This window comes from Tachypleus tridentatus, chromosome 6 (genome assembly GCF_004210375.1).
Source record: "Tachypleus tridentatus isolate NWPU-2018 chromosome 6, ASM421037v1, whole genome shotgun sequence".
NCBI lineage: Eukaryota > Metazoa > Arthropoda > Merostomata > Xiphosura > Limulidae > Tachypleus > Tachypleus tridentatus.
Genome location: NC_134830.1, coordinates 71,307,936 through 71,323,032, shown reverse-complemented (window position 1 = coordinate 71,323,032; position 15,097 = coordinate 71,307,936). Strand labels below are relative to the sequence as shown.

At 32.1% G+C, this 15,097-nt stretch overlaps 1 long non-coding RNA gene across 2 annotated transcripts; it reads right to left on the bottom strand.

Annotated features, from left to right (window-relative positions):
* Nucleotides 1-947: 947 nt before the first annotated feature.
* LOC143254581 (uncharacterized) lies at nucleotides 948-14,167 on the bottom strand. Of its 2 annotated transcripts, XR_013030267.1 has the most exons (3): nucleotides 13,934-14,167; nucleotides 5,899-6,028; nucleotides 948-2,258 (listed from the first exon to the last, which is right to left on the bottom strand). It is a non-coding gene; the product is annotated as an uncharacterized LOC143254581 (long non-coding RNA). The 2 variants fall into 2 exon arrangements; XR_013030268.1 differs by lacking the exon at nucleotides 5,899-6,028.
* Between the last annotated feature and the right edge of the window lie 930 nt (nucleotides 14,168-15,097).

Below are 15,097 nucleotides of genomic sequence, written 5' to 3'. Positions count from 1 at the left end.
ATAAGAGATATTTTTGTTTGCTTTATTTATTCTTTTTTCACTGAAACGACAAACCTATGTCGCAAAAAAATGTTGTTGTTTTTTCGAAATCGATTATGATGTTTCAAACTATGCGTTTCATTTTCTTATTGCAATGCCACATTGGGCTATCTATTATCGAACCGCTGATTGTAGCCTTATAAATCCCTATATTTACCGCTGTACCATCGCGGGACGTTAAACTATGTAAAAGTAGTCTATTTACTGTTTATAGGAACATGTTAAGATGCTAAGTTACGACACAAATAAAAGATAAACTCCTTTATCAACTAAGTTGTAGCCTATTGTAAAGTTAAAAGATATATATATGAAATTATCAACTCATTATCTGATTCGCCGAAAGAAATTACTCAGCTTATTAATTAAAAATCACGTTGTTATTCCTGTAGGCTAACCAGGCAAACAAAGTTCTTAATCCTACCTTAATCTAGTTCGACTTTTAGTCCGGGTTAACTAAGAGACTTTTTATAATTTTGAAACTTTAATTTTTAATCGAAAGGATGCAAGTCATATTGTACGTTCCTGTACTGTAGTATTATGCTTTGTTTTTATATTATGGTTGATGGTTAATCAAATTATGGCTGGGCCTGACAAAGCCAGGTGGTTAGAGCGCGCGGCTCGCAATTTGTGTGTCCTACTAGACATACTTGCTGTTTCAGCCGTGGCGACGTTGTGATGATACGGTCAATCCCACTATTCGTTGGTAAATGAGTAGCTCAAGAGATGGCGGTGGATGATAACTAACTGCCTACCTTCTAGCTCTTCACTGCTAAATGGGCGACGGCTAGCGCAGGTATTCTTCGTGTAGCTTTGCTCGAACTTCCAAACAAACCAAACTCAAATTCTCGAAACTTCAGGAATCATCATATCATATTACAGACGTCTGAAAAACTTAACAAAGCGGTTGTTGCACCTCTACTTACATAATAACTTTTTACGGTTATTTAGACGTTAGGATGTACTTAGGTATATGCTAGAAATATTACCAGGTAAGAGAAACGTTAATTGTTTGCCAGTTTATTAGAAATGTAACATTTGAAAAGTCCCTTTACCGATAGTCACAAAATCATAAAAACATATTATCAAATCATCCCATAAATAATGTATTTTGTAACACTGAGATTTAAAAGAACTCAAATAACAACTTTAATCAATTATATATTTTCCATCACTTTCACTAACAATCTGCTAACGTCTCAAAATATTTTTTAATACCGCGATTATAAATACCAGGTGGTTTTGAGACAAAAAAGGTACAAAGGCTATCTTTTAACTCATACAGAGAAATAAATTGTTTTTCATTGAGATAATGTTGCAAGCTTCTGAAAAGATAATAATTTGAAGGAGCAAGATCAGGAGAATAAGGGGATGAGGAAGTTTTTCTTGAAGTGATCCTAGCTGTGTGAGGACACGCATTGTCAGATTCACCATAGCAGGTCTTTTTTTCTTTTAGTACAGTGTTCAGTTGTTCTAGTTGCTGACAATATCTGTCAGCAGTGATTTTGTGGTTTGGTTGTAACTACTCAAAGTATATTACACCACCTTTTTCCCACCAAATAGTAAGCAAAACCTTCGTAGGTGCAGGTTTGCTTTTGTCTGTGGTGTAGCCGGTTCTCCTGCGCTAATCCACTGTCGACGGTACTTAAAATCTTGATGGAGTACCCATTTCTCACTTCCAGTCATAAGGCGGTTGAAAAATTAAGGTTAAAGTTCAAGAGAGTGAAGAGATATATAAATGCCTGCTCATTCTCTCCGATTATAAGGTGACAATTCATGTGATACCCATTTTACCAACTTTGAAACTCTACTAAGCTGTTGCAAATGTCGATAGACAGTGGAAGGAGATAAATTTAGTTTCTGTGCTAATTATCCTCAAGTGTTGCCAGAAACAGATCATTATTAAACTCAACAGGGTGCCCAGTGCGAACTGCATCTGTCAAACTGCAGTCACCAGTTCTAAACTTATTGAACCATCTTAACATTTCTTCACATTCAGAATGTCAGTCACCAGTCCTAAACTTATTGAACCATCTTAACACTTCCTCACATTCAGAATGTCAGTCACCAGTCCTATACTTATTGAACCATCGTAACACTTTCTAACATTCAGAATTGCATTGCCATACACCTCTTGAATGCTTTGGTAACACTTTTCCCTTTTCTGAACTCGTAAAACATTATATGCCTTTTGTGCTCCTCCGACACCTCCATTGGGGCATCTAAAATAAATAAAAACAAAAACTAGTAAAGAAACAAACTGGCTCACATTTAATGCTCTCATATTATCCCATGTAACTTTTATGACTTTGAGAATAACTTCATTTAGCCAAGAAATATGCATTTAATTTATACTATCCCAAAAAACGACATTAATTATGGGATAACCTGATACATTTGAAAAACCTTATTTTTCTAAGTTATTGCACTCAATAAAAAGAATATTAACGTATAAGAATACGAAAATGAACCAAAGAACTAAAATCTAGCGGCACAACAGCAACAAAGCGTAACGTAAATGTTAAGAGGTTAAAGCTTGAATCTTATCAACAATAATCCAATTTAATCTACAAATATTTCCAGTACTCACTATTTTTTTAATTATTAATGAAGGCTTAAGTTTTCGGCGATATTTGAAATAGGAATTACTCAATAACGTGATCAAATTTGCAGTGGTTTCTGGGCTATGAAACAATGCAATCCGTATCCCAAAATCCCTCACAAAACAAGGTGGTATTCGAATATAGTGTGCAATACAAGATTTGGTTTCTAAGTTCTATAAAGCCGTGCTCTTCTCGGTTTTCGCATGTTCTGTCAATCGAAGTAACTGAGGAAAAGATAAGGAAGCTTTCTTCTATAAGGTACTTCTATTATTTAGTGCGAAATGAGAGACGAGTTTTTCTGGCAGTATATTATTTGATTTTGTTGCTATTTATCGGACCTTTATCGTAGTACATTTTTTCTTGTATTCTAACTTGATTTTAGAAAACTGTGACACCTCTATAATCGACTCGCAGACTTGATTTTAAATGTAAATATAAATTAGTTTGCAAACGTGTTTGTTATTGACATGTTAATAGTGATATTATTACGTTATAATTAAATTTTATAAATATATTAGATTACCAAATAAGACAAGTATGAAATGTAATAACGTCTCTGACAAATATAATTCGTCACCGGTCATCATACAGAAGACGATAAAAGTTAAATGTGTGGAATATATTTTAACCATAATTAGTTATCCAAGCAACTCTAAATGTTTCCTAGTTAGTGCACGGTGTTTATATACCTTACACGCATGGTGTATTTTATGAAATTATTAATCATAATAAATTTGACAGTAAGTAAACATTTGTTTTGAAGTACTGATGGATTCATTTGAACTTGTTAAAGCTATTGTAACTGCATTTTAAATTCATGATTTAACTACGTTGAGTATGACAATAAGACATTGAACTTTGTAATTGATCCATTAGGTGGAAAACAAACTTTTGTAATTAATGTTAAACACGTAACAGTACCAAAAAATCTTTAATTACGGACATTTCAGAATAGCTTTAAACGCTCACATTAAACTTTATAATATATATTTTCTCTTAGCAGTTAATAATAAAATCTGTTTGTTTGTTTTTTAAATAAATCCTGTCTTCAATTTCAACATAGCTGCTCCTAAGCCTACATATATAATATTATTTTTAATTGTACATAAGTACGTGGGAAACAGGACGAGGAGTGAATGAATATGACTTACACGTAAACTTATTACACTTCAAATATAAAACACAAATAACATTGGCATTCCAACTTTCTGTAGAAATATCATGCCACAAAGGAACATAATTCGTTAGAGATCATGTTTGAACGTCTGAAATATTTCTTTGTTATTGATGGGAACGAAATACCTCTTGAAAACACAATTATTCTAAGTGTATTGAAACCAGTTTTTTTTTTAATATTTCCTTAACTCAAAAGAAAAGTAAAATAAATAACGTCAAAAATGTATCTAACCCTGCTAATTAATATTTAAAATAACTCATTTATTCACATGGCAACACTTTAAATGCACTGACAGCTAACAAGAACGTGTTTTTTGGTTTTTTTTGCTGTTATTACTACATCCAGTTTATGCACTGAGTTACAAGTTGATTATTATACGTTTATTTTTAGTACACAAGACAATCACAAAGAAATATTACCCCATTTAGACATATCTTGGATTAAGAACATACTTGTTCCCTAATTATAACAAATGTAACTTTACTTTAACCAGAAGTAATCAGATGTAAGTTTCGTGTACAGTTACTATTTACTATTTTTATACTATAGCTGATATCGGATTAAGTGCTCCTGGCGAGTCTTTCATTCAGGAATTCGCAACAGACATTAAGCACAGGAAATGTCTTTGTTATTTCTAATAAACTCGACAAGAAAAAGTGTTTTTGTCAGTTGGAAGTTTATATATATACCTGTCAGAGGTAAATGCACTTGGAACATGTCTTCGTGGTTCTGGGTGATACCACGCCATCCTGCTTAAAATTAATGCAGTAAAGCGTACCATCTTGTTAATGAAGATGATAATATTGAAATGTTCTCGTATCGTTAAATACGCAGGAAGGCTAATAAGGTCAAAGATCAAAGGTTAATATTAGAATTAGAATTTTTGTAGTATTCTATTTGAACTCCCCATCAATTTGTATTGCTTAGATATTGTAATTACGTAAAGTTCTATATGCTTACGTGTTTCTGGTTTAAAATGAAAGAAGTTCAAGTACTCAAAACTGTAGATTTGATAATATGGTATCGGTGAAGAAATTTCGATGTCTTTACCTGTTTCAACGATACATAATTTTTTTTTTAAATATTTCTACAAAATGTAAAGTCAAAATGTACAAATAGAATCGTAACTCACACAAAATCCTATGAATGTTAATGTGATAATACTTTCTAAAATTATTTTTATAATCAATATATTTGCAGATACAAAACTTTTGTTGTTTTTCTTGTATATCACACAGTATCTTCTCCAAGAAAATGTAAACATTTGGATACCCACTGACCCTTGAACTGGTGGGGAAGAAGCCTTCATTTTCTCTTTGTATTTCAATGAAACGTCATCTGAAACTAACTCCGGTATTTATCAGGGGTTCGATTCCTTTCGATGGACTCCGCAGATAGCCCGATGAGACTTCGCTAAACGTAAACACACACATACCCGGTATTGTTTTTTGGCCACAGACCTTGCCAGCCCTCCTTTACGGGCTATGTAACCTTTTGTTGGAAAACGTCTGTTGACAACCTCATGATCGTCGATCGGATGTATGCCAAAACACAATGGAACAGTTTCACAAAATGGCGTTACGATTCCACACACTGTGTGCCTTGGTATAATCATCCAACCATTAGCTACCAATTATTGTAGTCCGCTTTGATCTCCCGAACGGTAGTGTCAGCTACCGGCGTTTCGTGATCAAGAGCACACTCAGATAATAATTCGATTTTCTCGCTCGGGGTCATGTCTTTACAAACAACCCACAGAACGTAACAGGAGGAGCGGTGAGAGAGCAGCCCCGTATGCTCATGGGGTTAGTAGAATAATAAAGGATATATGTGCAGTGTATAAGCGGCTATTACTCTAGTTTTAATCAAAGAAAAGGCACTCTGCAAGAGTGTAATTCCCCAGCCAAAAGTGTATGAAATATTTGACTTTAAAGTATTGAAAATTATAACAAATCTTATGAGTACAGGTTAAAAAGGAAAAGAAAGAAAGAAGTTAATCCTGGATTTAATTCACCGATTAGAATGAGCGGCTAATTGTTTAGTGGCTTCAAGTTTATCTGTTGTAAGGTAATTTTTTTTTACCCGCTGTGGAAGTCTTCGTGATGTCCCGGGGTCAAAACGTCGCGTGGTGTCGGTTTGACAAGGAACTGACGTTTCAGTATGAGTTCGTACCATGCACTCATTCTGACGCTCATTACAAAATCGTGTTTACCTACTTTGAAGAAATCAGAGTATTTATTAACCGCGATAGTGCACTTACCTGCTCTCTATGAAATATAAAGAAAAAAGAAGATTTAATAAAAACATTGTTATTATTTCACACTTCAATATGTCATGATAACAATGAAAGTGAGATTTTGTCATAACCGCTGAAGGAAATTTAATAAATGAAAAATACGAAAAACATTTTTTTTCTTGAAATACTAAGTAAATTATTTACAGAATATACTAAACTATGTTTTTGATCGGTTAACACTAAGTAAATTGTTGAATAGACTAAAACTACGTTTTTGATCGGTTAACACTAAGTAAATTGTTGAGTAGACTGAAACTACGTTTTTGATCGGTTAACACTAAGTAAATTGTTCATAGAATATACTAAACTGCCCGGAATGGCCAGGTAGTTAAGGCACTCGACTCGTAATGCGAAGATCGCGTGTTTGAATCATTGTCACATCAAACAAGCTCACCCTTTATAATGTAACTATCAGTCGCACTATTAAATGGTAAAATAGCAACCCAAAAGTTGGCGGTTGGAGATGATGGCTAGCTGCCATACCTCTAGTCTTACACTGCTAAATTAGGGACAGCTAGCGCACATAGCCCTCGTGTAACACTATGTGAAATTTAAAACAAAACAAACTGTACTAAACTACGTTTATGATCACTCAACATTAAGTAAATTGCTCACAGAATATACTAAAATACGTTTTTTGATCGGTGAACACTAAGTAAACATAATATATTTAAAAATGGCTGGTATGTGTAGAGAAAGCACTAGTACAGGAGCGAACAACGTTTTGACCTTCTTTGGTCAACGTCAGGTTGTTCACAGAATATACTAAATTGCCCGGCATGGCCAGGTGGTTAAGGCACTCGACTCATAATCTGAGGGTCGCGGGTTCGAATCCCCGTTACACCAAACATGCTCGCCCTTTCAGCCGTGGGGCAACAGTTAATCCCACTATTCGTTGGTAAAATAGTACCCCAAGAGTTGGTGGTGACTAACTGTCTTCCCTCTAGTCTTACACTGCTATATGAGGGTGGATAGCGCAGATAGCCCTCTTGTAGGTTTGAGCAAAATTTAAAACAAACCAAACTTTTCTAAACTAAGTTTTTGATCGGTGAACACTAAGTAAGTTGTTCACAGAATATATTAAACCTACGTTTTTGATCGGTCATAAAAACAAATAGTTTTTTTTTATGTTATTGAAACATCTGTGTTTGTTGTTAAGCAATGGGTTATCTATAGTTTGTCACTGCAGGTATCAGCGTTATAATTCTGAAGATTACTGTTGAACCACTTAGAGGCAGTAAAACATCGGTAAATTATAACTTACTTAACTTCCATGAGTTGGCGCTAATACGCAAAACAATTTTCAAAATACTGTATATCCATCTTCCTTGTTTGTAGTTAAGTATAAGGCTACATGAAAGATTATCTGTGCTTTGCCCATTATGAGTATTGATTTATAGAATTATAGGTCCACAGACATACCGCTATGCCACAAGGGAGGGTATCAAAATATGCATCGATATTGAGAGCTAATGAACAAAGTTTTTGTTTTCGTTTCTTTTAAGGGGAAAGAAACTACATCTTTATGTCAGAATATGAAGTGAATGCTGTTGTGACTTTGTAATTAATTACAAAATTCAAGAAAACATGTACGGGAAACAGGAAGTAACTATATATTTTGAAACGTCAATAACTACGTCCGTACATTTGTTTTAGTAATAGAATTCTTGTTTAAAACAACTTGTAGAAGTTTTACCGTTGTAAGTCCTTAATCTTACCGCTGACCCATCCGAGAAGATATAGAAGAACTAAATTATTTTTTTAACAACCTATTTAAAGAAACAAACAAAAAGTTAAAAACTATTGTATTTTAAGTTAACTGCTTACTTTGTGTGTTTGTTAAATTCCCCCACTGATACAGCGGCAAGTCTATGGATTTACAACGCTCGGTGGACTCAGCATATAGCCCGAAGTAACTTTGCTGTTAGAAAACACAAACACTGTTTGTTAAATATTTTTCATTGCTTTGAGTTTTTTTGTTTTTCCATATAGTCTCAGTAAAATGTATGGAACAGGTTTCATGGTAGTGCTACACCTGTTACACCACGTTATCTTATACAGTACTATTTATAGATTATAAAATTAATTTTGTTTTCCATTTATCTAACTTCATATGTCCAAAATAAATACAAATATGATTTTTTTTCAATTCTTCTTTTGTTTAAAGAAGATATTACTAGTGTTTGTAAACATTTTATTGTAAACTAACTATTTAACAACAGAAAACAATTTAACAGTGAGTTTGGTTTCGATATTTAAGTTTTAAAGAAAATGTTCAACTGATCTTCTATTTAACTCCTGCTACTCATCTCTTACATTGGAAAAAAAATATTACATTAGTATATCAACTAATAGTAGTCTTATTCTGTGTTGTATTTATAAAACTACATAGGCTGCCTTTATGTTTTTTTATAAAACTACGTAGACTGCCTTTATATTTTTATTTCGTTTTTTTTTTCGTGCAACAAATATATCGTAACCAGGATTTTGTGTTGTTCTTTTTATTTTAAACTGGAATCTGATGTAGAATGGATATTCTACCATAAATCTTTCAATTTTCTTTTTTTTTTTTTTCATTTTCAATCCTAGTAATATCGTTGCTTTTAAGTGTTTCTAACAAAAGGTTTTGCACGTTTATTAAACTCTGCATTACCGTAGTTTCCCCGACGGTTTAAAAAAACCTACTTGTAACATACCTCAGTTAGTTTTAATTGGTACTTTGGAATGTATATATATTTATAATGTACACGTTTGTAGAACCTCATTTTCTTGGCCACTATCTGATCAGGGATAAAAACATTCCACAAGAATAAATTTATGTTTCTTATTGTATAGATATGTTCAAGTGTTACTTAAACAGATTTATTTGTAACGTTGCTAATACTACACTGAATAGCCCTCCGCAAAAATTCTCGAAACTTGTGCATGGGATAATAGGCAGATTTAAACAAGCCGAACGAAGGGTTAAAAGAGTCAGAGAAATTTCACACACATCAAAACTTTCTAAAATTTTCTGTAGGAAGTAAAAAGTTCTTGAATGAAAAGTAATTAAGTTATGTTTCTGGATGCTGTTTTACTTAAACAAAGTTAATTTTATTTGCTCACCTAGCTTAACACCTTATGTTCTCCATCAATGGAAACATATTTTAGACTCATACATTGGATGTGGATTATGTCAAAACACACACACACACACACAAAATAAAAACAGCGTACTCTTAGTTATCAGAATGTAGTGATAAAAGTTCTTATACGTTGCTTTGAAGAAGTAACTTTGATAACACAAATTCTGAGAAAAGTTATCTCTTTGCATATGTTTTTATAATTTTACTAACGATGTTTGTATCTGTTATCTCACGCATTACATCAGAACGATTATCATTTCTCATATACCAGTTGTTTCATTTTTCTTCGTTTCCAGTTTCAGACAGTGACGTACATACAATTAACTGGAAAGTCACGCAATCTGATCTAATGTGAAAATAGTGTTTGCTTTTATTTTTTTCAAACGCTTTGATAAAATGAGTATCGTGAGGTCAATACATCCTTTTTACAAACCTTCCTGGCTTTACCACCACGAGTAGTAGTTTATTGTTTCTTTCCTCGCGCTAAACCTGTCACATGCAGTAACTCGTTGTATAACACAGTGCTTACCTCGTGAAATGCAACAGCGCAGACAGGCGGTCGCTAAATAAAAGACTCGATATTTCTGTAGTCGTTGCTCACTACAGATGTTAACTCAAGATTAACAGCCCTACTTACAGCCCCTACGTCTTGTACATTATTAACTCGAGAACCTGAGATCATGCTCCACACTCCTACGCGACATACTGCCATCTAAATTCCTTAGCATCCATCAGCGGTTTTAAATGACCTATGAAAGTAATATGTCATCTCTATCCGAAAATGCAATTTTTTATATTTAAGGAACTGAGATTAAACATATTTTGTTTACATTTAAGTTTAAGAAGAAGGTTCTACAAGATTTATTTATGGTTATTTAATCAGACATAGAAATAGAATACCGAATCTTTACAACTTCATAATTTATTTTATTAATTCTGGTTACTTGAACTGCTAATCAACATCCACATGAATTAAAATTAAGCACGTTCCGTGATGACATACCAGAATATCAATTTGCAAAACATCCAAATCGCAAAATTAATTTCTACTCTAAAGATTAATGTTTACAGAGATTGTTAAAACAAAAATTTTTAATAATTTGGGTTAAGTTGAGGTTCTAGTCTACCAAGCAAATTAAATAAAATTCAACATGCGTTAACCTTTATTCTTCACTAATGTGGTACAAGGAACATCCACCATACATTTAATTCTTAAACTCACATGTTTAGATCTATATCATTATTGGCTTAAGATATACTGAACCTTAATCCTACCCAAAAGAAATAAAATGCTGCATACGTCAATTTCTTATGCCAGATTAATACCGTCTTTAACCCTTAAATGATACTAGGAATATATTTCACAAAGTTGAACCTTAAATTTCATATTTGCAAATTGTACATTCTTACGATAATTTTAATCCATAATATATTTTTAAATCACATGAAGTTTGGTATACGTTAACAGACTTTATTGTTAATTTATAATACTGCAATACTGATATCCTAACTAAACTCGAATAAAAGTATATAATAAAAATAATCAGCGTTAAAATAAATAAATAATATTGGATTGGAAATACTTACTCTAATTTTGAGTTGTAAATAACCCATATTTACTAATAAAATTACTTCTCACAAATTATTCTAGTTCATGTTATATAGGTTGTTGTTTACGTAATACAATATTATAAACAGCCTTTCAACCATTATTGTGTCTGCTGTATCCAAGTCTGTTTGGTAATTCCCAGTATTAACGAAAGGCTTCGTCGGCTTGGATATTATAAATATAATGTAGTTACATACTGTTATACATTATTCTTAATTTCCACTCATAAGTTATTAGAATTACTAAACTTGAATATTAATCTAAAAATCAAATATTAGCATAGGCCAACTCGAACCTCTTCTGAACAACTGAAGGCTGCATTTAATTTTGAGGTAGACATTCCTTATACTACACTTAGATATTAAAGACAACTGTAACATGATATTAGTTACTGGATATTCATTACATAGAGACTAAGTATTCAAGTATCTTAAATCAAAGACAAATTATGATATGAACAATGTAACTTCACATTTGATATACTTAGATATTAAAGACAACTCTAGTATGGTACAAGGTACTGAATATTTATTACATAGAGATTAAATATTCAAGTATCTTGAATTAAAAACAAATCATGATCTAAACAATGTAACTTAATATTTGATCTTGAAGTAGTCATTCCTTATGTTATACTTAGATATTAAAGACATCTTTAGTCTGATACAAGGTACTGGATATTCATTACATAGATTACGTGTTCAAGCATCTTGAATTAAAAACAAATTATGATCTGAACAACGTAACTTAACTTTTCATTCTGGATTCACTTGTGGGTTTACGATATTAGTAGCTTAGTATAATAAGTTGCCATCACTTGAATGTTGGTTCATTTTGATTAAGATTTACAAATTGAAAACATCTCGAAAATGAGATATTAAAAAACATTCAGCATTCCAACTCCCAGAACCAATGATTGATATAAACGATTTATTCTACAGTAATGAACCTCTAGATTTACAGGTAAATGTTTCCGAATCTTAAAACTAGATGTCAGGTTGAAAAAGCGTCCATGGAAAATAATATCTCACGTTTATTAAGGTATAACTAAAACTAGACAAGTTAAGATTTGTATAATTTGGTATATAGCTAAGTTTACATAAAACCTGAATAAACAAGAGAAAGTACGTTTGATTGTATCTTTAATCACGAAATACTTATCAAGAGTAAAGTGTTGAGAGTTTTTCACAATTTCTCTAACTAAACTTAATTTCGAGTAAATATGTTTCTGCGGCTTAGACACTTCAAACATTAATAAATCTTTTGAATTTCATTTAATTTTCATGGGGATATAGGGTTGAGGTATATTATTGTTTTACACATTACAGTCTTATCTCATTTACACAAAAAATATTCTAAAATGGCTGAAATATAACGGTAAACTAAAGGTAGAGTAGATGTGCTTACGTCGATAAAGCAAATTCTGTTATACTGTTTCTGTTATGAAGTTTATTACGCAGTATTCCACATGTATGTGTAAACACTCTTTTCAAAACTAGTTTTTGTCCTATTGAAACTTTTGTTCATCAATAACCATATTGCTTTTAGATTGTTTGCTTGACTTAATAGGATTTGAATACACATAAAACTGTTCAATTTCCAATTCAAACTTACAACCAAACAAGAGTGTTAGGTATGTTAAACATTTAGATGTGTACAAAACTGAATTTAAATCATGAATGCTCGTTTTGTATTACAAAATGTAAATAAGGTTTGTTTTCAAAACCATGAAAATCAAATCCAAAAAAGTCTATAAGAAAACAAAATAAAATACATAATAGATTATTCGAATTAAATCAGAGCATCGCATAGTATAAATAAACATTTAGATTCACTACGTTGTCTTTTTTACTGTATTCCATCATTCGCTCTTTTTCTCAAAGGTTAAACAATTTTGATTTTGACATATTTCTGAATGATTAGTTTGGTTTGAACTTCGCGCAAACCTTCACGAGAGCTATCTGTGCTAGCCGTCCCTAATTTAGCAGTGTAAGACTAGATGGAAGGCAGCTAGTCATCACCACCCACCGCCAACTCTTCGGCTACTCTTTTACCAACGAATAGTGGGATTGACCGTCACATTATAACGCCTCCACGACTGAAAGGACGAGCATGTTTGGTATGACGGGGATTCAAACTCACAACTCTAAGATTACGAATCGAATGCCTTAACCACCTGGCCAAACCGAGCTTTTTTCTGAATACATGGGTAGTGAGGTTTCTCCCCACAAATCTGGTGATTATGCGTTTATGTAGCACAGCTGTTAAGTCAAATTATATCACACACTTTAAAATGCGATTTACGTTTGGGAAACATTTTCGATTTCGGTTTGATGTTTCGTCTTTAAAAAGTCATCTGAAGTAAACAAACTTCATCTCCCTTTTACATTAGTATAAAATTGTAATATTTCATATATATGTGTATCTTTGCTCTTAAAGCAATTTATAAATATTTGACTAATAAAATCATAAAGTATTTATTACTAATGTAAATGGGAAAATGCTTGGTGTAGCCTGCAATTACAAAATTTTAAATTAATTAGATTTTTCTGATATTTCTAAACAGTCGTCAATAATTTGAATCTTGCCTTATTAGCGATACTTTTTTTCTCTACATATAATTTGATCAAAAATACCTTTTCGTATAGCACATTAAGAGAATTTTGTACCTGCATTTCTCTGGTTCTGACATAAAAATCAAAATACAGTAATTTACAAATCAGCGTACAACCAACAAAACGCATTGACATTATAAATATAACAACATTTAAACAAAAAAGAACATCAAATGCCTACCACTGCCTACGCTAAACATTAAATTAAAATACAAATAACACAACTAATCTTATAAAATAAACAAAATAAAGCATCAGTTTACAAAATAAAACTAGAAATGAAGAAACAGATAAATGAAAGCAAATTAAATCAAACTTCAACAGTACTTAAAACAATACAATTGTGTAATTTATTAAAGATTAAAACTAGATATAAATTGAAAGTGTTAACCAGAATGACACTTTACTAATTAGCCAGGTCAAGGGCACCTTTATTGTTCAAGTATAGACGTATCTAATTTGCTCTACTGACCTGAGGGAATATAGCCAGCAATATCTGCCACTACAGGACTCTTACAGCCGAGTAACGGGGAAATCGTGACCACAGTTGGAAGCGAGAATCATGTTCCTGTCATCATGCCTCAACCCCGGACCTTCTCTTGCACAGCCTAAACAGTAACAACTAAGTCATGGTTGTCCCATTTGCAGTGAACGTTGCAATAGTTTGACGCTTAAGTAATAATCACTGGTGGATTCGCAGACGATTACATTCCTGAAGAAATAGAAAAAACATTTCAGAACGCAATTATTACTGGTAGAGAAACTAGCAAACATTTCATTGTGCTACTAAGAAATATCTTATTTGTGTAAATTATAATGTTAGGTTTAATATCGGGATATTAATTTTTATTTTACTATAGGTTGTTAATAAAAAATGAATGTAGTTTTTGCTGTAAAGTTGTTATTGATTACACTATGCAACAAAATTTGATTTGTATAATAAGATTTGTATAATTTGGTATATAGCTAAGTTTACATAAAACCTGGATAAACAAGAGAAAGTACGTTTGATTGTATCTTTAATCACGAAATACTTATGAAGAGTAAAGTGTTGAGAGTTTTTCACAATTTCTATAACTAAACTTAATTTAAAGTAAATATGTTTGTGCGGCTTAGACACTTCAAACATTAATAAGTCTTTTGAATTTCATTTAATTTTCATGTGGATATAGGGTTGAGGTATATTATTGTTTTACACATTACAGTCTTATCTCATTTACACAAAAAATATTCTGAAATGGCTGAAATGTAACGGTAAAGTAAACTATAATGTTAGGTTTAATATCAGGATATTAATTTTTATTTTACTATAGGTTGTTAATAAAAAATGAATGTAGTTTTTTGCTGTAAAGTTGTTATTGATTACACTATGCAACAAAATTTTTACTTTTTCTTGTTCCTGGGAAGGAAGTGTTATTTCCCAATTGCTTATATCTAATGTAAATGGAAGAGACCTATTTTTCTCTTCAAACTTTGCTTTTGTGACCTGGGTAATGAACTTTCCAGGTGGATTCAGTCCTGAGTAGATAGAGAATTTTCTCGAATTTACAAGAATTTTCAAGAACCTTCAAAATTTTCTAGAACTTTCCATAGTAATATATATATACAGGGGCTCACCACTCACCACTTCAGTTTA